The following is a 22,529-nucleotide window of genomic DNA, read 5'->3' as shown; positions in this document are numbered from 1 at the left end:
ATTTACTGCCGAACTGTATGGCATATTAACCGCTATTGAGAAAATAGCGTTGGAGAAGGAGGGTAATTTTACAATTTTTAGTGATGCGAGGAGTGTCCTTCAAGCTATGGAAGTTTTTAATTCTAATAACCCTCTAGTTTTAAAGATTTTAGAATGGCTTTTCCTTATTGGATGGAGAGGTATAACAGTTCAATTTTGTTGGGTTCCAGCACATGTAGGTATGTCCGGGAATGAGAAGGCAGATTCACTGGCTAAGGAGGCTGCATCCGAGTTGCTGCCAAGAAGGTATCCCATTCCCTGTAATGATTTCTTACCTGACATCAAGAAATTGGTTTGCAATAAATGGCAACAGCAATGGGATAGTCAAGATGGCAATAAAATGAGGGAAGTAACAAATGACATATCTCCTTGGAGGTATAATATGATGCCCCGAAAATGGGAGACGTCTCTTTGTCGTCTCCGTATTGGTCACACTCGGTTGACACATGAGTTTCTGCTGAAGGGCCAACACCAACCGTATTGTGACAACTGTTTAGTACCTCTAACAGTAAGGCATTTGTTGACCGAATGCCCCAATTATAACAACTTGCGGAATAGATATTTGTTTGAGGCTCGAGGTGAGGGTGGCAGGTTCATCCTTGCCAAGATTCTTGGAAATGATGTGTCCTACCATGCAAGTGGCATTTTTAGATTTCTTTCAGAAGCAGGTCTTCTGAAAAATATTTAACTTTTATGACATTCAATTTTTATGATTTTAATTGAATACTCTTTAATTTTTTATTTTATTTCATTTTTTACTTTTGTATACATAAATTAAATGTTACCGGCGTCAATGACCTTAGATGTCAGGATGCCTGAAAACTTTAAATCATTCATTCATTCATTGAGGCTCGAGGTGAGGGTGGCAGGTTCATCCTTGCCAAGATTCTTGGAAATGATGTGTCCTACCATGCAAGTGGCATTTTTAGATTTCTTTCAGAAGCAGGTCTTCTGAAAAATATTTAACTTTTATGACATTCAATTTTTATGATTTTAATTGAATACTCTTTAATTTTTTATTTTATTTCATTTTTTATTTTTGTATACATAAATTAAATGTTACCGGCGTCAATGACCTTAGATGTCAGGATGCCTGAAAACTTTAAATCATTCATTCATTCACGATAGTGGCCATACCGTCGCCAACGGTAGCACCGAAGTGGCTCAGTAATGTAGTCCCTGATGTGAAAAGTTCCCCATATTCCCAAGTCAAGGGAAGGTGAAATGGGACCAATAATAGTGGCAATAATCTTGCAGACGGGAACTTGATCTGGGTCCTTTTAGTGTTCCGCACTAGTCATGATGCTGAGAGAGGGGGCTATGGATATAGGCATGGTAACTGGGCATCTGGAGACGACGACTTCTGCTTCTTAGTTGGATCAAGGAGTGGCAGGGAGGATTCTTTCTGAAGGAGGCTGATGCTTTCTTGATCCTTGGGGGTGAGGATCCAATTCCCGTGCATTTTAGTAGAACTGAGAACTTCAGTATAGAGTAGGCGAATGCAAAGGCAGCAACTGTAACCGACGAAGAAGTGCTTTCGGTGTGCTGGAACTTTAATTCTGGATTCTTACCGAATAAAATTTTTTGAGTATATATGCTTACTGTATTAAACTAAATGAAGTTTTTGTAACAACTAAATTTTGCAATAGAGGATGATAAAACAGCTCTGAAACTCGCACACACACCCAGATTGATCGAACAACATTCTCCAGCCAAGGGCTCTTAGACTCAAGGTCATAGCCCCCAAGAGGGCACTCAACAAATGTAAGTATAAAAAATGGGGTGTTCTTATGCAGTCACTCAGCACCAAGAGCGTGATTGCAGGTAGGGAGACACAGTCATTCAGACTAAAAAGCATAACCTCTGGGAGGACCAAAAAACCTGGCCCTAATTGGAACACAAATGAAGTTTTGAGTGGTGGAGAAAGTAGTAATAGCAGTAAGTCCCAGTAAGTAGGAGAGACTGGGAGAGGAAGTAAGAATCTTAAGTATAAGAAAGAAGGAGCAGTTTTAAGCATAAAGGCTTATTTTTGCTCGGGGGGGGGGGGGGGGGGGTGATACTAGGGGGAGAAAGGAGGAATTGAATTATGTTGGAGGGAGTCTGAACAAACTTGAAAATCAAGGGAATCAGCTTTTCAAGGGGCAAGGATTCAACTTGGGTGATAAGGGTGGGGGGGAAGGAGGAGGAATCTGGCTAGGGTTAGGGACAGGATTGGTGACTGGGGTAGGAGTGGTGACAGGAGTGGGAGCGGTGGCTGGATCAGGATCAGTAGGCAGATGATGTGGAGGCCTAGAACGTGGAGCCCTTTGGGGCTTTGGTGGCTGTGGCAGTGGTGGTGCTGCTTTGGTAGGTGAGATGGTCTGTAATGCTTCTAATCTCCTAAGTCGCTGTGAACACCTGTTCCAGGCGTGGTGAGATCGAGCACAGTTGGGGCACTTTGGCTGGGTCTCCAACCCATTCTTGTGTGCATTAATGCAGATTTGAGTTGGGTGCCGGGGCCTGCAGACTCCCCAGACCGTAGGGTTTCTGCAGTCCTGCTTGTGGTGGCCAAAGCTTTGGTAGTTGTAACAGCGTAATGGTTCAATTTCGCAGTCCTTTATGGGGAAAGTACCCCCATAGTCCGAGGTCCAGGGACGATGGGATTAGCCCAATGAAGGCTTTGTGATTCTTCTGGTGGGCTGCTGGTGTCTTCCCAGGCGGCGTTCAGCATGAGCAACATTGCTGCAGTCAGTGATAAATGATTGGCATGTCGGTGGGTAAGTTTCAGACAACTGCCTTCCTCAATTTCTTAGCTGGATCAAGAGAGGTCAGTGAGGCTTCCCTCAGAAGGAGGCTGGCGCTATCCTGGTTCTTTTGGGTTATAATCATTTTGCCCTTGAGAATTGTTCTGGCAGTAATCTTGTTCCTGGATTAGCAGTTGCAATAGCAGCTACTGCTGCATAGGAAGGTGCACCTTCTACTGCTTGCAACCGGAATCTTGGCTTGGAAGATACTTTGGGTCTATGCAGTGGGACAAGGCTCTGGAGCAGGTTCCACAGCCGGGACGAGAGTGGTAGTGGCCTCAGCAAGCAGTTCAGTCAGGCACCTGGTGCAGTTACAATCTGGCAGATGTGACTTTGCCAGATCAGGAGCCTGAAAGGCCATGGCTGAAGTATCTGCCTCTTGTACGGAGTGCTGGACAGTGGTGTGGTAACAGAGGAAAATTCCTGGGCAAGTTCAGCTGCTGTAGGTGGGTCCTCAGCTTTCATTTTCTTGGTTGCAGGTGGTCCTCCAGGAGCAGGGAAGGAGGTCTGAGCAGAAGCTCTAATTGCAACAGGAGATGCAGTGGTGGACTTCGGTGTGGTACCCTTGGAAGGAGGAGTTCTGGCCTTTGGTCGAGGTATGCACTTTGCCAGTGAGAGGTCTGAGGACCCAAAGATAATAGTGTTTTCATACTTTATCTGATGCAAACTTGAGATCAATGAAAACTGGGTATTAGTTAACTTGTATTAGTTTTCTACTTCACTCAGATCCTTTCTGTTCCTTAGATTGCCCAGAGCTTTTCTCCAGAAGGGGCCTTTGGCGGCAAAATGTCATAACCCCTAATTACAAACATGATTTTTGAGGCTAGAAAATTATGCAAATGTCCCGAAAACCGAATTACTGGCTGACTGTATGTGAAACTGAAATTTCAAATTCTGATGAGGGTTGAATTTCTGACAGTGTACATACTATATCACATCATCCACTGATCCTTTATTTTTACATCAAGAAAATATATTGTATATCATATGTACCATTCTTCAGAACTTGCATTGGTTTTAATTCATAGTATTTCTTCACTACATGACTTAAGAGATATATTTAGAAAGATATAAAAGGAGGGAGCACAATGTGTGGCTTGATTTGAAGTGCTTGTTGCTTCATACCTAGAGAAAATGGGGAATATTGGATTTAATCAGAATTATTATTTCGAGATTCATATACTTTACAAATCATATATCTTTCACGTTATTATGCATAGATAATTGTATTGATATTTTTATGTAAAATCATCGTTATTGAATAATTATTTTGAGCACGTATGCCCTTTTTATCCTCATTCTTATAATACAGGTGTTTGCAGAAGGTGTCAGAAGATTTCCAAAATTTGAATAGATTGGTATCGCTTCTCGGCCTTTTGGCTAAGATCAAAGTGTAGTATCTGTTCTTATCAGCTTAATATCTGATACGATCCCCATGTGGGATCTACGATATTAAACTGATTTTTGGGTCTTGGCGAAGTGCTAGGGGCTTGCTCCACCTTTGCCGCGGATCGGCCCGGTATTGCAGTACCTCCGGGATCGGTCCACTCCCCTCGGGGAGAAATAAAAACCATCATTCTACTAAACTAAGCTCCATAAACGAGTCTCCCTCATTCTAATTTCTCTAAAGATTATCTATCAAATGGTCACTCAATATTTAGCAATAAATATTTTCATGGTAGGTAATGGTTTTTATTGAAAACCCAACTATTCATCCAGATGTCAGTAGCTATTATCAACAAATAAAATAGGCTTTAATCAGATTTTAATTGAAGATTTATAAAAACTCCATCAATTTTCAGGCTAATAATTCATTGTTTTCATCAAGTTTAATTAATCTTCATTTTTAATGCTGTAACATCCTATTTATAGGGGGTATAATTTTTCTTTTTTATATCATTTTCCTATTGTCATTATCTTTTCCATACTGAGATGCTTTCTTCCAATCACATTGCCAAGTTACCCATATTCATTTTTTACTTAGCAATTATCTATACACATTAGTAACGCAAGTGAATAATAGATTCTCTTTCTCCATACCTTAATTGAAATTTTATATGCTGTGTTTACTGAGAAGTCGACTTAAGTATTGTTTTTAGCATTTCTATAATTTTATTATCATTCTTATTTAGATTAAGAAAAAGACCACTGTTTAATGGAAGTTTGCAAAGATCAAGCTTCAACAAAATATAATACACACATTTGATGTAAGATAAGAACAAGATGTAAATCAACATAAAGTATAAGTCATGGAAAAATATGGTGATCATGAATAAATTTTCAATTAATGGGTGTCTTAACACAAGTGGAATTATATTAGGTTACCTGTTAGGAAGACTGTTCCTACTTTTTAGCCTTGAAGGAGACTTTGCAGACAAACCCTCTCAACCACAGCAGCCGACAAAAGCTGAGAAGCCTCCTCGCCAGAGAATTCACTGCCAACATTCCATTATTTCTGATCCTGTCATCCCTAATTCATCAGCACCTACACCTTCCCCAAATCTTCTCTGTCCCCATCCCCCCCCCCCCCCCATCATTACCAGACCAATAAAATCTTTGTCCCTTGAAGACCTTATCCCCGCATTCCTCCAACTTTTCTCCAGGCTCATTTCCCTTTTTAAAGTTCCCAGATCGCTCCAATCCCTTATCCAGATCCACCTCTCCTCCCAGACAAACCCCCCCACCATCCTTACCACCCTAAATTCCTTTTTTTTTAATCACCCCATAAATATTTCAACAGGAAAATTAGTCCAATTTGCAAAGGATAAAGAGAAGTAACGAACAAAATTATAAATGGGCTCCAAAAGGGAAAAATAGCCAGTGAGGAAAGGAAACCAATAAACAAAATTAGAAATAATGAACAATTAAAATGGAATATTTTGAAAAGAGTAATAACATCAAAACAGATATTTTATAAATAAATTATAAAACAACATGTCAGCACGTTCAACAGAAAAACATCAAGTGCAAGTTTGAACTTTTGAAGCTCTACCAATTCAACCACCTGATTAGGAAGGTTCCACAACTTGGTCATAGCTGGAATAAAACTTCTAGAATACTGTGTAGTATTGAGCCTCATGATTGGTTGGTTGGTCAAGATTGCCCGGGCATTAAGCCCGAACTGGGGCTCTTAGACTGGAAGTCATAGCCCCAAACAGTTGCAGTCGCGACCTTAGAGTCGGTTCCGAAATTTCAAGTTCTCAGGTCTCGAGAGACTTATTCTTTCTAATCAGTAGCTCTTTGCAGAGCTGTTCCACTCAATAATTGGTGATCAGTTTGCTCAAACAGTAAGCTTCAACACAACAAGCTCACATGCCTAGACTTACAGTCGCTCAGCTCCTTGAGCATAACTGCAAGTAGGGAAGTGCGGCCGCTCAGCACGAAGAGCAAAACCGTCAGGGGGACCAGGAAACCAGGTCTATACTGGAACCGAAGTGAAAGTTTTAAGTAGTTGGTAAAAGTAGCGACAGTAGCAAGTCCCAGTGAGTAGAAGAGACTGGGAGAGGAGGGAAGAAACTTTAGTAGTAGAGAAAAGGAGCAGTTTAAAGCATAGTTGCTAATCCCTGCTCAGTGGGGGGAGTTGCTAGGGCAGAGAGGATGGATTAAACTGTATTGGAGGGAGTCTTGGCAAGGGTACAGACTTTAAGTACTAGCTGTAGTATCAAGGGGATCAGCATTTCAACTGGCAAGGACTCGGCTTGGGAAATGATGGAAGAGATGGAAGGGGAAGGGGGAGGAATCTGGGTAGGAGTGGGAGCAGGGTCGATGATTGGGATAGGAGCAGTGGTAGGTGTTTGGCCAGTGGCTGTGGTAGGAGCAACTGGATGAGAAACCACCGGAAGACGAGGAGGAGGTCTGAAACGTGGAGCTCGTTGCGGCTTTGGCAGCTGCTGCGGTGCTGCTGTTGTAGTGGTAGGTGGGCCGGTCTGTGGTGCTGGTAGCCTATTCAGGAACTCTGAACACCTCCTGTTTCAGGCATGGTGGAGTCCAGCACAGTTGGGACACTTGGCATGGGTCTCTAACCCTCCTTGGTGTGCATCTATACAGGTTTGAGTTGGATGACGGCAGCTGCAGAATCCACTGACCATAGGGCTCCTGCAGTCCTCCTTATTGTGTTCAAAATGTTGGTAGTTAAAACAATGCAATGGGGATGCTTTTGAAGTCCTTTATGGGGAAGTTTCCCCACAGTCCAAGTTCCTGTGATTTGGGAATTGGCCCAAAGAAGGTGACAGTCACTTCCTTGGTGGCCTGTTTGCGGTGGTCCAGTCTCCTTTTAGCCTTGGAGACATTGCTGCAGTTGGTTATGAGGGACAGTGGCTTTTTTATTGAGAAGTGGCAGACAACTGCCTTCCTTAATTTCTTCTCTGGGTCCAGAAAGACCAGGGAGGATTCCCGCTGACGAAGGCTGGCTCTGGTCTGGTCCTTTGGGAGATTATTAGATCCCCCTTGAGGTTGGCTCTGGCTGTTAACTTGATGCCAGGATTGGCAGTTTCTATGGCAATTACTGCTGCATATGAAGGTGCATCTTTCACTGCTGCCAATTTAAACTTTGGGAGCTGCTTAGGATCAGTGACAGCTGACAGAGGATCTGGGACTGGCTCCACAGCAGCAGTTTGATTTGGGCCTGGAGCAGGGTTGATAGTTTAAGTTTGCATGGCTTCCCTTAGAGGCTGAGACAAACATTGGTTGCAGTTGCAATCGTCCAGGTGCGATGCTGCCTGTTCAGATGCTAGTGTCTCTTTAGAGGAATCAAGGTCAATGGCTGATATGCTGGCCATAGGTTCTGGAGTTGAGGTCAGTGGAGTAGTAGCTGGTGCAGAAATGTGGTTTGAGTTGGTTGTAGGTGTCGTCTTGTAGGTTGGCTGGAGAGTCAAATTTCGTTTAGTCACAGTGGACAATCAGCCTTTTCGGTGGGCTTCAGTCTCAGTAGTTAACAATGTGGCGGGATGTTTCAAAAAGAAGCCCCACACCCTGAATCACACCTACTGACAATTGTCTTAACAAAACAAACTTTCCCCTTACGTTATTTATACCAGACTCTCTAACAAAAGGTAAAAAACTAAACATTCCCTTAAAACTATATTTCCTTATAGTCTAGAATATTTAAAAAAAAAAAAAAATACCAGCAACCACACTTACAACTATAACCTTAAAACTATAGGAATCACTTAATACTAAAATAAACTGCATTCAATAAAATCTCAAAATAAATCACAAAACCTTGAAGCTAACAAAAAAAAAAAAAAAAAAACCAAAAAACAAAAACACTTTAACATATAATATAGGTGTGTGGATACCTTTGTCCACACAAGGGCTAACAGTCCTTTAAAGCCCAACGTCACAACTTCAGATTGACTCTCAGTGAATACAAAAATGTATCAATTAATTTAGGTCGTGAGCGTTATCATCATCATACGTAATGAACAGATCCAAAACAAATTCAAAGTCCGGTGATCAATATGTCTTTCGTTTCAAATAGCAGTCAAATGGAAATCCTTTAGAACAATCCAGGCCGTCAACACTATCTTCAATCAAACAAAATTTTGCTTTCCAAAGAAGTAAGGAATTCCTAGGAGGAATCACGGCCTGAAATAAAAAACAAAACGCTTACAAACACTCCTAGCTAACTAAACTATCACACTATATTAAAAGATAAATAATAAACTTTCTATTATTCACAATCACGACAAGCAAATATAAACAAAACTGTACTCACTCAAAAAATAAATGATCACTTCCAACGCTGGTCAAATCAATCAAATATCTAAATCCAGCGTGCACACACACACAATTGCCTCAAGTTGCAGTCAATCAAAAAAAGCATTCGCTCCGAAACATTTTCTACTGGCCTAACCTAGCTAAAGGTAAACAAACAACCTCATTTATACCTACAGTCTTTCTCACAGCAAACAATCGATACACTAACAACTCTCTCTCTCTCTCTCTCTCTCTCTCTCTCTCTCTCTCTCTCTCTCTCTCTCAGGATTTGGCAAACAAAAATAAATAAAAATAAAACAAAAATTAATCCTCCACATTCCTCCCCCCTTACTTTGCCAAATCCTTCATTTTCAAACAACCACTTACATTATTTTTCTCATTACCCAGTCACAGTCGGTAACGGGACCTCTACTCCAAGTAACTGGGCCTTCATACACTCTCTTATTCACTTCTTCCTTATTACAATCAATCGCTACATTAACACTATTCCTATTTAAATCCCTATCATCTAATGTATCATATACAATCCTATCTACCTCGTTCTCACCTGGCCCTAAAATTACACTCATTTCTGTAAACAGTTCATCCATTTCATCAAAAACATTCTCAACTTTAGCAAAAGATTCATTCATGCTACTCATCATTCTCCTCTCTCATTCTCGCATTCATCATCCTTTCTTTTACATCATCTAAGGAAAAGCCACACACACACTATAGGTATCATTCATAGTCAGCCATGATTCATCTGTAATAACACATTTATCTTCCATACACACTTGCACATTTACACCCTTGTCATACTTATTTCTATTCTCACTTTTACTTATAAAATTTCCCCTTCTTTCATCCTTACTTGAAGCTCTCGTATTCTTTCTGTTCATATATTCTACTAACACCAACTGTTTACCTTCTTGACCTAATTCCTCATACATACTAGGTTCACTCATCCCATTCTCTTGGATAAACTCGGGTACCTCCTTCCATTTAGGCAACTGGTTGTGGTGTGCCCTAACTTTCCACACTAGCATCCACACACAACTTACCCAACACATAACTTAATCCACTCGAACCAACTTCTAACACCGCATATGGACCTTCAAACTTATCACGCACCTTATGTACATTCATTCTACCCTTTTCAATTACTTCTTTCATCACTCCTACCAACTTTGAAGCTTTCAAACCTCTCATTTGCTTTCCTCCACACATCTCTATCATCCTCTGACACACCCAACCTCGGTCTTACTATCTTTTCAAAATTTAACACAAACTTACATGGAGACATACCCGTACTCTTATGCACTGTTGCATTGTAAGCCCACAACGCTCTACCAACATACAAATCCCAATCATTATCACATATACTCATCATTCGCAAAATTTCAATTAATGTTCTTACAGTCCTTTCTGCCAACCCATTCGCACTTGGCATATAAGGAGTCGAATACACATGTTCAATACCCCATTCTCTTAACATCTGCTCAAACTCACATCCAACAAACTCAGGGCCATTATCACTTAACATTCTCGCAGGCTTACACACACACATCGGCAACATCACTTGACCAACCATTCTTTCAACAGTCTCACTCCTTTTATTCTTTATAGGCACTGCATACGTAAACTTACTCATGTGATCTACCATAATGATCATTCCCACGTGTCCCCTCGCAGTCACAGGCAATGAAACGCAATCAATCTCAAACATCTCAAATGGTTCTTTCACACGTAATCTCAAAATAGGCGGATTAGCATGCACTCTCTGATACTTCCCTTTCTGGCAATCTTCACATGTAGTCGCTACATCCTTACATATCTGACTCAACCCAGGTGTAAACTCTCTCATGCATGCATTCCCACAATTTATTCTTACCCATATGCCCATATCTGTCATGCACTAATATACACATACTTACAGCTGCATGCATCGGAAACACAGGAACATATATATCGTCATCCATTCCTTTATGTAGAAAATAAACAATATTCTTACACACAATAAGTCTCTTACTAACTTTCTCATACACCTCTAAATCAGACGGCCATTCTTTTACCTCAATACTATTCAACATACATTCACGTAACCTTTTAATTTCCACACATTCATCTTGCATTTCTTCCACCTCCTCTTTAGTCAATAGATCATCCTCACTCCTCGTAATATCAACAATGCCAACAAAATTCGCCATAAATACACTATTATCTTCTATCACAACTACTTCACATCCATTCTTCAGAAGCAAACCACTACCAATATCAACTGATAGATCATGCAATCTTAAAAAATCAATTCCTATCAAAAAACAACTAGGCATCTCATTCTCTCCCATTACAATGAAATTATGTTCCACCTCTATACTTCCCAGTTTTACTTTCAATCGCACTTCTTCCCAAACTAGCAAACTTCCTTTACCTATCCCATGAATTCTCACACTCTTACATTGCCTTTTCACTTCCCAATTGTACCGCTCTATTTCCTTGATAAGACATATTCACTAATGACACTATCGCGCCTGTATCAATTAAACTACAGTATTCATTCTCATTTATACACACATGAGTCATCATTCTTCCTTTTACACCATGCATACAAATATTTACTCTCCTATCAATAGGGTAATTCTTGTCACACCTATGTTCATCTTCGTTATCTTCCATGCTCATACCACTCAGATTCAAGTTACTTGGACAATCCTCCTTCTCACTCAACAACTTGCAACTTCTTTCATTAAATTGTAACCTCAATATATACTCCCTTTCAGTCTTTAGCTGGGTCTCCAACCCATTCTTGTGTGCATTAATGCAGATTTGAGTAGGGTACCTGGGCTGCAGACTCCCCAGACCGTAGGGTTTCTGCAGTCCTGCTTGTGGTGGCCAAAGCTTTGGTAGTTGTAACAGCATAATGGTTCAATTTCGTAGTCCTTTATGGAGAAAGTACCCCCATAGTCCAAGGTCCAGGGACGATGGGATAAGCACAATGAAGGGGACTGTGATTCTTCTGGTGGGCTGCTTGTGTCTCCCCAGGGGGCAACATTGCTGCAGTCAGTGATAAATGATTGGTATGTTGGTGGGGAAGTTACAGACAACTGCCTTCCTTAATTTCTTGGCTGGATCAAGAGAGGTCAGCGAGGCTTCCCTCAGAAGAAGGCTGGCGCTATCCTGGTTTTTTTGGGTGATAATCATGTCACCTTTGAGAATTGCTCTGGCAGTAATCTTGATTCCTGGATTAGCAGTTGCAATAGTAGCTACTGCTCCATAGGAAGGTGCACCTTCTACTGCTGGCAACCGGAATCTTGGAAGATACTTTGGGTCTATGGAGTGGGACATGGCTCTGGAGCAGGTTCCACAGCCGGGATGAGAGTGACAGTGGCGTCAGCAAGCAGTTCAGTCAGGCACCTGGTGCAATTACAATCTGGCAGATGTGACTTTGCCAGATCAGGAGCCTGAAAGGCCATGGCTGAAGTTTCTGCCTCTTGTACGGAGTGCTGGACAGTGGTGTGGTAACAGAGGAAAATTCCTGGGCAAGTTCAGCTGCTGTAGGTGGGTCCTCAGCTTTCATTTTCTTGGTTGCAGGTGGTCCTCCAGGAGCAGGGAAGGAGGTCTGAGCAGAAGCTCTAATTGCAACAGGAGATGCAGTGGTGGACTTCAGTGTGGTACCCTTGGAAGGAGGAGTTCTGGCCTTTGGTCGAGGTATGCACTTTGCCAGTGAGAGCTCTGAGGACCCAAAGATAATAGCGTTTTCGTACTTTTTCTGATGCAAACTTGAGATCAATGAAAACAGGGTATTAGTTAACTTGTATTAGTTTTCTACTTCACTCAGATCCTTTCTGTTCCTTAGATTTCCCAGAGCTTTTCTCCAGAAGGGGCCTTTTGACAGAATGTCATAACCCCCTAATTACTCAGATGATTTTTGAGGCTAGAAAATTATGCAAATGTCCTGAAAACCGAATTACTGGCTGACTATGTGAAACTGAAATTTCAAATTCTGATGAGGGTTGAATTTCTGACAGTGCACATACTATATCTCATCATCCACTGATCCTTTATTTTTACATCAAGAAAATATATTGTATATCATATGTACCATTCTTCAGAACTTGCATTGGTTTTAATTCATAGTATTTCTTCACTACATGACCTAAGAGACATATTTAGAAAGATATAAAAGCAGGGAGCACAATGTGTGGCTTGATTTGAAGTGCTTGTTGCTTCATACCTAGAGAAAATGAGGAATATTTGATTTAATCAGAATTATTATTTCGAGATTTATATACTTTACAAATCATATCTTTCACGTTATTATGCATAGATAATTGTATTGATATTTTTGTTTAAAACCATCGTTATTGAATAATTATTTTGAGCACGTATGCCCTTTTTATCCTCATTCTTTTAAATCAGGTGTTTGCAGAAGGTGTCAAGAGACTTCCAAAATTTAAACAGGTTAGTATCGCTTCTCGGCCTTTTGGCTAAGATCAAAGTGTAGTATCTGTTCTTATCAGCTTAATATCTGATACGATCCCCATGTGGGATCTACGATATTAAACTGATTTTTGGGTCTTGGCGAAGTGCTAGGGGCTTGCTCCACCTTTGCCGCGGATCGGCCCGGTATTGCAGTACCTCCGGGATCGGTCCACTCCCCTCAGGGAGAAATAAAAACCATCATTCTACTAAACTAAGCTCCATAAACGAGTCTCCCTCATTCTAATTTCTCTTAAGATTATCTGTCAAATGCTCACTCAATATTTAGCAATAAATATTTTCATGGTAGGTAATGGTTTTTATTGAAAACCCAATTATTCATCCAGATGTCAGTAGCTATTATCAACAAATAAAATAGGCTTTAATCAGATTTTAATTGAAGATTTATAAAAACTCCATCAATTTTCAGTCTATTTAATAATTCATTGTTTTCATCAAGTTTAATTATTCTTCATTTTTAATGCTGTAACATCCTATTTTTAGGGGGTATAATTTTTCTTTTTTATATTATTTTCCTATTGTCATCTTTTCCATACTGAGATGCTTTCTTCCAATCACATTGCCAAGTTACCCATATTCATTTTATACTTAGCAATTATCTATACACATTAGTAACGCAAGTGAATAATAGATTCTCTTTCTCCATACCTTAATTGAAATTTTATATGCTGTGTCTACTGAGAAGTCGACCTAAGTATTATTTTTAGCATTTCTATAATTTGATTATCATTCTTATTTAGATTAAGAAAAAGACCACTGTTTAATGGAAGTTTGCAAAGATCAAGCTTCAACAAAATATAATACACACATTTGATGTAAGATAAGAACAATATGTAAATGAACATAAAGTATAAGTCATGGAAGATTATGGTGATCATTAATAAAGCTTCAATTAATGGGTGTCTTAACACAAGTGGAATTATATAAGGATACTTGTTAGGAAGGCCGCTCCTTCTTTTCAGCCTTGAAGGAGACCTTGCAGACAAACCCTCCTCAACCACAGCAGCCGCCAAAAGCTCAGAAGCCTCCTCGCCAGAGAATTCACTGCCAACATTCCATTGTTTCTGATCCTGTCATACCTAATTCATCAGCACCTACACCTTCCCCACATCATCTGTCCCAATTCTTCCCCGCCCCCCCCCCCCCCGGTCCTTACCCGACCAATAGAATCTTTGTCCCTTGAAGACCTGATCCCCACATTCCTCCAACTTTTCTCCAGGCTCATTTCCCTTTTTAAAGTTCCCAAATCGCTCCAATCCCTTATACGGATCCGCCTCTCCTCCCAGACAAACCCCCCACCATTCTTACCACCCTAAATTCCTTTTTTTTAATCACCCCATAAATATTTCAACAGGAAAATTAGTCCAATTTGCAAAGGATAAAGAGAAGTAACGAACACAATTATAAATGGGCTCCAAAAGGGAAAAATAGCCAGTGAGGAAAGGAAACAAATAAACAAAATTAGAAATAATGAACAATTAAAATGGAATATTTTAAAAAGAGTAATAACATCACAACAGATATTTTATAAATAAATTATAAAAAAACATATCAGCATGTTCAACAGAAAAACATCAAGCGCAAGTTTGAACTTTTGAAGTTCTACCAATTCAACCACCTGATTAGGAAGATTCCACAACTTGGTCACAGCTGGAATAAAACTTCTAGAATACTGTGTAGCATTGAGCCTCATGTTTGGTTGGTTGGTCTAGATTGCCCGGGCATTAAGCCCAAACTGGGGCTCTTAGACTGGAAGTCATAGCCCCAAACAGTTGCAGTCCCGACCTTACAGTCGGTTCAGCAATTTCAAGTTCTCGGCTCTCGAGACTTATTTCTTCTAATCAGTAGCTCTTTGCAGAGCTGTTCCACTCAATAATTGGTGATCAGTTTGCTCAAACAGTAAGCTTCAACACAGCAGGCTCACATGCCTAGACTTACAGTCGCTCAGCTCCTTGAGCATAACTGCAAGTAGGGAGGTGCGGCCGCTCAGCACCAAGAGCATAACCGCCAGGGGGACCAGGAAACCAGGTCCATACTGGAACCGAAGTGAAAGTTTTAAGTAGTTGGTAAAAGTAGCGACAGTAGCAAGTCCCAGTGAGTAGAAGAGACTGGGAGAGGAGGGAAGAAACTTTAGTAGTAGAGAAAAGGAGCAGTTTAAAGCATAGTTGCTTATCCCTGCTCAGTGGGGGGAGTTGCTAGGGCAGAGAGGAGGGATTGAACTGTATTGGAGGGAGTCTTGGCAAGGGTACAGACTTTAAGTACTAGCTGTAGTATCAAGGGGATCAGCATTTCAACTGGCAAGGACTCGGCTTGGGAAATGATGGAGGAGATTGAAGGGGAAGGGGGAGGAATCTGGGTAGGAGTGGGAGCAGGGTTGATGATTGGGATAGGAGCAGTGGTAGGTGTTTGGCCAGTGGCTGTGGTAGGAGCAACTGGATGAGAAACCACTGGAGGACGAGGAGGAGGTCTGGAACGTAGAGCTCGTTGGGGCTTTGGCAGCTGCTGCGGTGCTGCTGTTGTAGTGGTAGGTGGGCCGGTCTGTGGTGCTGGTATCCTATTCTGGAACTCTGGACACCTTCTGTTTCAGGTGTGGTGGAGTCCAGCACAGTTGGAACACTTGGCATGGGTTTCTAACCCTCCTTGGTGTGCATCTATACAGGTTTGAGTTGGATGACGGCGGCTGCAGAATCTACTGACCGTAGGGCTCCTGCAGTCCTCCTTATGGTGTTCAAAACGTTGGCAGTTTAAACAACGCAACGGGTTGCTTTTGAAGTCCTTTATGGGGAAGTTTCCCCACTGTCCAAGGTCCTGTGATTTGGGAATTGGCCCAAAGGTGACAGTCACTTCCTTGGTGGCCTGTTTGCAGTGGCCCAGTCTCCTTTTAGCCTTGGAGACATTGCTGCAGTCGGTTATGAAGGACAGTGGCATTTTTATTGAGAAGTGGCAGACAACTGCCTTCCTTAATTTCTTCTCTGGGTCCAGAAAGACCTGGGAGGATTCCTGCTGAAGAAGGCTGGCACTGTTCTGGTCCTTTGGGAGAATATTAGATCCCCCTTGAGGTTGGCTCTGGCTGTTAACTTGATGTCAGGATTGGCAGTTGCTATGGCAATTACTGCTGCGTATGAAGGTGCACCTTCCACTGCTGCCAGTTTAGACTTTGGGAGCTGCTTAGGATCAGTGACAGATGACAGAGGATCTGGGACTGGCTCCACAGCAGCATTTTGATTTGGGTCTGGAGCAGGGTTGATAGTTTGTTTGCATGGCTTCCCTTAGAAGCTGAGACAAGCTTTGGGTGTAGTTGCAATCGTCCAGGTGCGATGCTGCCTGTTCAGATGCTAGTGTCTCCTTAGAGGAATCAAGGTCGATGGCTGATATGCTGGCCATAGGTTCTGCAGTTGAGGTCAGTGGAGTAGCAGCTGGTGCAGAAATGTGGGTTGAGTTGGTTGTAGGTGTCGTCTTGTAGGTTGGCTGGAGAGTCGAATTTCGTTTAGATACAGTGGACAATCACAGCCCTTTCTGTGGGCTTCAGTCTCACTAGGTAGCCAGTTGCAGTAGTTAACAACACCCCTTTGCACCTGGCGTCATATTTTTAGGATTTTCATGTAAGGTCCTTAAATATTTTGAGTTGGTATATCCTGATTTCTTGGTCGGTTCTTTCTGTCCTTGAAAAAGGGAATACATGCTATTGTAAATGAGATGCAGTCCGAGAATAGGCATTTCTCGTGGTTCTGGGCCAATAATGGGCTATTCTTAGGCACAAAACCCACATGGCTGAAAAGTTCTTCTCTGAAGCTGCGATGATACCTGCATTTTGTGCATGTGCAATTTGCAGTGGAAGAGCTGTACAGGCTTCTGCAGTGGGTAATCCATAGTGTTTACAGGTCCTTTGCAAAGTCTTTAAGCCCTGGATCAGCCAAAGACATTGTATCCCTGAAACCCTGGTCAGAGACCAGAGAATTCTGGTTTACAATTCTGGTTTACAGCCGAAAATTTCAGCCAGTTCCTGATCGGAATTACAGCCAAAATTTTCAGCCAAGTAACTGGGAGGGGATCTGTGAGTCCCCCGTGCGGTGTCCACTGTGCCGGGTAAGCAGGTTCTTGAGCGGGGAGAGTGATCCTCTCAGTCTGGGAGCGGAGCTAAGACTGAGACTGACTTAATGTTTGGAAAGTCAAATCCAGGATAAGTCACAGTCGCGTATTTAATATAAAGTTTACAATTTAGGTAAAAAGAAACAGTTTACAGCAATGCATTTCAAGAGGATCACCTCTCTTCCCCAGGCTGGAGTAGAATGGACAAACGATGCTGGCAACGTCCTTTTATATAGTGATATTGGCTCATGGACAGAGGCAGTAAATTTACATTGCTCGCCTCCGGCGCCATGGGTGTAGCAAGTAGTGCAAGTAGTGACATCAGCGGGGCAGTGAATTTTCATTGGGTGAGACACTCGCCGGGAGTGGCTGAGTCTCAATCAGGCTGTATTTCCACTCACTCATAGGTGATGAGTCACTATCTTGCTCTGTGACGACTATGCTCCGATTGTTGGAAGTGCTTACTGAGATGGTATCAATGTTAGGCAAGCTGCTTGGGCTCTGATCAGAGTGGTCTTGGTTTGGGATGTCTCAATAAGTGGTCATTCTTAGGATGTTGTTCCTACATCAGGAGTGGAGCAGTAACATTTCTTTTTTTCATATTAAGCGATGGTTTTCCCCGCTGTATGAGGAGGGTTTCAAGGATCTTAACTCTTCTGCTGTCAGGAGCACGGCCAATGATCTTGGTACTCTTGATGATTTCCCACTTAATGTTGGGATTGTGCATCTGAAGGGCATGTGCTCTTATTGTCCCTTGCTGAACATGACAGGACAGTCGCTCAGAGAGTCGAATAATGGTCATTCCTATGTAACGTCCAGGGCATCCTAGAATAGGACATTGGTAGTAATAAACCACATTGGACTGCCTAAGGAAGTCCTGTATCGGCAGGGCTGGATTGTTTCTCATGATGAGGGACTTCGTCTTAGCTGTCTGGTAGTAGATTGTGAACTTGTTCTTCTATAGGGGAGACATGGTTCCTGATGATCTCTCTCACAGCCTTCTCGTCCTTCTGGTATTCTTTGTGCATGTATCCTTTGCAGTATAGGTTGATGGTGGTCGGAGTGTCCACTGTTCGTTGATCACCCTAGTACTATGTGTCTGTGACTACCTTGATCTCGCAATTTACTTGCCTGTTTGAATAACCATTGTTCACAAGGACCTGGGTAATGTGGTTAAGTTCATGAATGCCGGCCCAGGAGGAGCAATGAGCGAGGGCCCTGCAGATCTAGGCCTTGATGGTAGAGGCCTTATACCTGGTAGGGCATTCATTGTCTCCATTAAGGCATAATCCAAGGTTGGTAGGCTTGGTGTAGAGACGAGTGTTGAATCCTGAAGAATCGGGTGAGATGAAGAAATCTAGGAAGAGTAGTCGTCTCATGTTGCTATGTTCTACAGTAAACCTAAGGGAACTGCACTCCTCAAACATCCTGTGAAGAGTCTCAATGTCCTGAACAGAAGGAGCCATGACGAAGGTGTCGTCGATATACCTCACATACACAACAGGACAGTGTATGTGTGAGAAGACCCTCTCTTCGACAACCCCATGTACAGTAGAAGTTGGTGAAGAGCACACGGGGGGGCGGAGGGGGGGAGCCCATCACCACACCATCCTTCTGTATGTGTGGCCCCTGTGGGAGGTGAAAGGGGATTTCCTGGTATATATTTCAAGAAGGGTGCGAAGGTCCTCCTCGGGGATGTTCAAGTTGGGGTAGAAGGGTCCCTCTAGACTCCAAAATCAGGTCAATCGTCTCCCCAACAGGAATGATTGTGAAGACTGCTTCCATATCTAGAGAAGCGATGGTGTTATTATTGGGGAATCCTTTTTTACCTAAAGAGTAAACCTTGTATTAAATACTTGACTGTGACTTATCCTGAATTTGAGTTCCCAACCATGAAGAATTAATTTTGCTCAATTACTGCTGAATGCAGTAATCCTGAAAAGATCATCAGAGCTATAGAGAAGATAGAATCTAAAATTAATGTCAATGAGGCAGCCATTGTTTTCAACCAACCCTATAGGTAATAGGTTGTCCAGGCCACCAGCCGCCCGTCGAGATACTACCGCTGGAGAGGTATGGGGTCCTTTGACTGGCCAGACAGTACTACATTGGATCCTTCTCTCTGGTTACGGTTATTTCCCTTTGCCTACACATACACCGAATAGTCTGGCCTATTCTTTACAGATTCTCCTCTGTTCTCATACACCTGACAACACTGAGATTACCAAACAATTCTTCTTCACCTAAGGGGTTAACTACTGTACTGTAATTGTTTGAGGCTCGAGGTGAGGATGGCAGGTTCATCCTTGCCAAGATCCTTGGACATGATGTGTCGTACAATGCTAGTGCTATTTTTAAATTGATATCAGAAGCAGGTCTTCTTAATGCTATTTAACTTTTATAACATAATTACTTCTAGTGGCATTTTAAAATTTATATCAGAGGCAGGTCTTCTTAATGATATTTAACTTTTATAACATAATTAATTCTCTGGTTTTAATTGAATATTCTTTTAATTTTTATTTATAATAAACGATATCGGCGTCGATGACCTTCGATGTCAGGATACCAGAGAACTTCAAATCTATCAATCAATCAATCTATCACCGCTGCATAGGAGGGTGCACCTTCCACAGCTGGTAGCTTGAATTTAGGAAGCTGCTTCGGATCCATTATGATGGGACGTGGCTCTGGGTCAGGATCAACAGCTGGAGTGAGAATAGAAGTGGCTTCCTCAATGAGTTGAGTCAGGCATCTGGTGCAGTTGCAATCTGGCAGATGTGACTCTGCAAGAGCAGAGGCAAGAGTGTCAGTGGACGGATCCATATCCATGTCTTTAGTTGGGGTGCTGGAACAATGCGAGGCTGCTGGAGCAGAATCCTGGGCTGGGATGTTGTCAGGTGATGTGCTGGTTCTTCCTTTCTTCTTCTTCTTCACAGCAGGAGGCTCCACTGGAGAGGGAGAGGAGACAGGAATGGTGGCAGAAGGTCTGGAAGTGACCTTGCAAAGACGAGGAGAGTTGTAGGGAAGATTACTCATGGTGGCTGAGTTGTCCAGGTCTTCTAACAATCTATCAAGTTTGCCAGGAGGATGGAAGTCAAAGATGACAGTGGTAGTGCTCTTCTGTAGAAGGGCTTCTTTATAAATTGGAGGCTCCCTGTTTCTTCCAGTCACGAGGGAGTACATGAGGTCATGGTACAGATTGCACAGGTCACATATGCGCAGTAGCTTGTGTTCAACAAAGTCATAACTGTAGGCCTACTGCTTAGCTAATCCCAGCTCATCGGCCAAGAAGAAAGCATGAACAGCAGTGGCTACTTGGTGTCTGTGGTATGCTGTGTATTTCTTGCAGTCGTTGCAAAGGGGTGGACAGTGGAAGTGCTCACAGTCGTAGCAGAAACTGCAGATGAAGGACTTGCTGTAGGTGCTCATCTGTAGGTCAACAGCTAGCTGTAGGGCCGAAAATTTCTGCCCAACAGAAAGCTGGACTACGAGCTGGTGTCCCCTGTGCCGGCTAAGCAGATTCTTAAGCTGGCGGAGCGATCTTCTCAGTCTGGGAGCTGAGTTGAGTGAGACTCGGTACTGTTGATGTGTTGTAGTCAGCCAAGTTATGTAGCTTGTCTAATAACTTGGTATTATTTTCCACGTTTTATTTTCTAACACTAAAGTTTTCATGGTGGAAATATTAAACTTTGAAATAGGTTTATGGTTATGAAATAGTGATTGATGAAAAACATCATATTTTTATAATATTATTCATAAATTGCATAGAATTTTGATATATTTTGAGTACACAAAATCTAAGGAATGAGTCAGCCACCTGACATTGATATTATCGATCCTTCTTATAGGTTTAAAGGGAGATGATGAGATGGTTTTCATGCATTAAAGTGTGAAGCCTGTACCACCAAGTTACGACAACTTGCAGGCAAAACCCATCTGATCCCTTTGGTTTGGAACTAGAATGCATTAAATTGCATTCTTATAATCATTCAATGAAAGAATTACATGAGATAACTTGAATTGGAAGTATTACTTGCTTATTATATTATTGGATTCCTTTTCGTTTTGCTCAGAATAACCATGATCCATTGGCATTACATAGTTATTTAAACTTTATTGGTAGTTAGTCATCAAAAAATAATTAGCAATATTCATACAAATATGTAGGCTATACGTGGCAGAAGACGATGAATTTACCCCACCTTCCTATGTAAATATGTTCTCCATTATTTTCAATTTCTATTTGAGCAAGAAAATTATATAAAGCAAATTCAGTATTCATAGGAAAAATTATCCCCATTATGAATGACAATCTTTCAAAAAAGAATATTTACATTAATGATGATATGCTTTTCAAAATTATCTACATGACATTTGGAAACTTTACAATATTTATGATCACCATTAGGTATATATATATATATATATATATATATATATATATATATATATACATGTGTGTGTATACATATATATATATATATATATATATATATATATATATATATATATATATATATATATACAGTATATATATATATATATATATATATATTTATTTATTTTGTAAGAAATTAGCGTGGGAACCGATGTCCAAGAAAACCTCCCCATAACAGATATGCATGATCCTAGACTGGGTGAGTGAAGTGCCAACACTGCTGCAGTATTGCAGTTCGTCTCCCTCTTAACGAGAGAATGCCTTGTCGAAGTCATTCTGCTTCAACAGTAAATATTGTTTTCATGTTGAAGCATTGTGACAGGTAAGAGGGCTCTCAAACTTGAGGAAATTGCTCCCCTAGTTTGAATCTGAATTTCTCTCTCTCATCTTTTTCTTCCTCTGAATATTGCTTTGACCTCCTAATTTTATAAACTTTCGTGTTGTTGTCCCAACTCTGAGTAAAGTTTCCCTGATTTTATATATGTAGATATTTATATAAATTTATCCATTTTTTTTTCTAATGGCATGGATGTTTCTACATCCGTCCTGCTTCGATGAATGAGATGAGGTATCACGGTTGAGAGGTGCTTGCATTCAAAGCTATATGTGAGAGTATTGGATAATCTCAGCCATTCCGAAGATGGTTTGGACCTTTTAGACGGAACTATTCTCAAGGGTTGGGTCTTCGGAATCCAGGGGGTTCCAATGCTTGGGGTAGGACTCTCAGCTTCTGGCTGGAAGCCCATCATAACATATATGGGGTGGATGATTCCATAGTTTCTTGGTCTCAGTCCTAACAGGCGGGTTCAGCTTACACCTGTTTCTCTAGATCTGTTTTGATGCTATCCTTTGGGTAGGGCATGTGGTGGACCATCTGAGAAGTATGCTCTCATTTTGCTGATAGTGGTGAGTGCAAATTTCCTTTCCAATGTATGAGGCCTGAATATTCTCGAGCAGGTGAACAAACAAATAGAAAC

General features: G+C 41.5%; 2 non-coding genes across 2 annotated transcripts; both read left to right on the top strand.

Annotated features, from left to right (window-relative positions):
* Positions 1-4,182: 4,182 nt before the first annotated feature.
* Positions 4,183-4,375, top strand: LOC137627974 (U2 spliceosomal RNA). The gene has a single exon (XR_011041282.1). It is a non-coding gene; the product is annotated as a U2 spliceosomal RNA (small nuclear RNA).
* An 8,614-nt stretch (positions 4,376-12,989) lies between these two features.
* On the top strand, positions 12,990-13,182 carry LOC137627973 (U2 spliceosomal RNA). The gene has a single exon (XR_011041281.1). It is a non-coding gene; the product is annotated as a U2 spliceosomal RNA (small nuclear RNA).
* Positions 13,183-22,529: the final 9,347 nt, after the last annotated feature.

Source organism: Palaemon carinicauda, chromosome 35, assembly GCF_036898095.1.
Source record: "Palaemon carinicauda isolate YSFRI2023 chromosome 35, ASM3689809v2, whole genome shotgun sequence".
Classification (NCBI taxonomy): Eukaryota; Metazoa; Arthropoda; class Malacostraca; order Decapoda; family Palaemonidae; genus Palaemon; species Palaemon carinicauda.
Note: the sequence above shows the minus strand (reverse complement) of the source record. Positions and strands in the feature narration are given on the sequence as shown.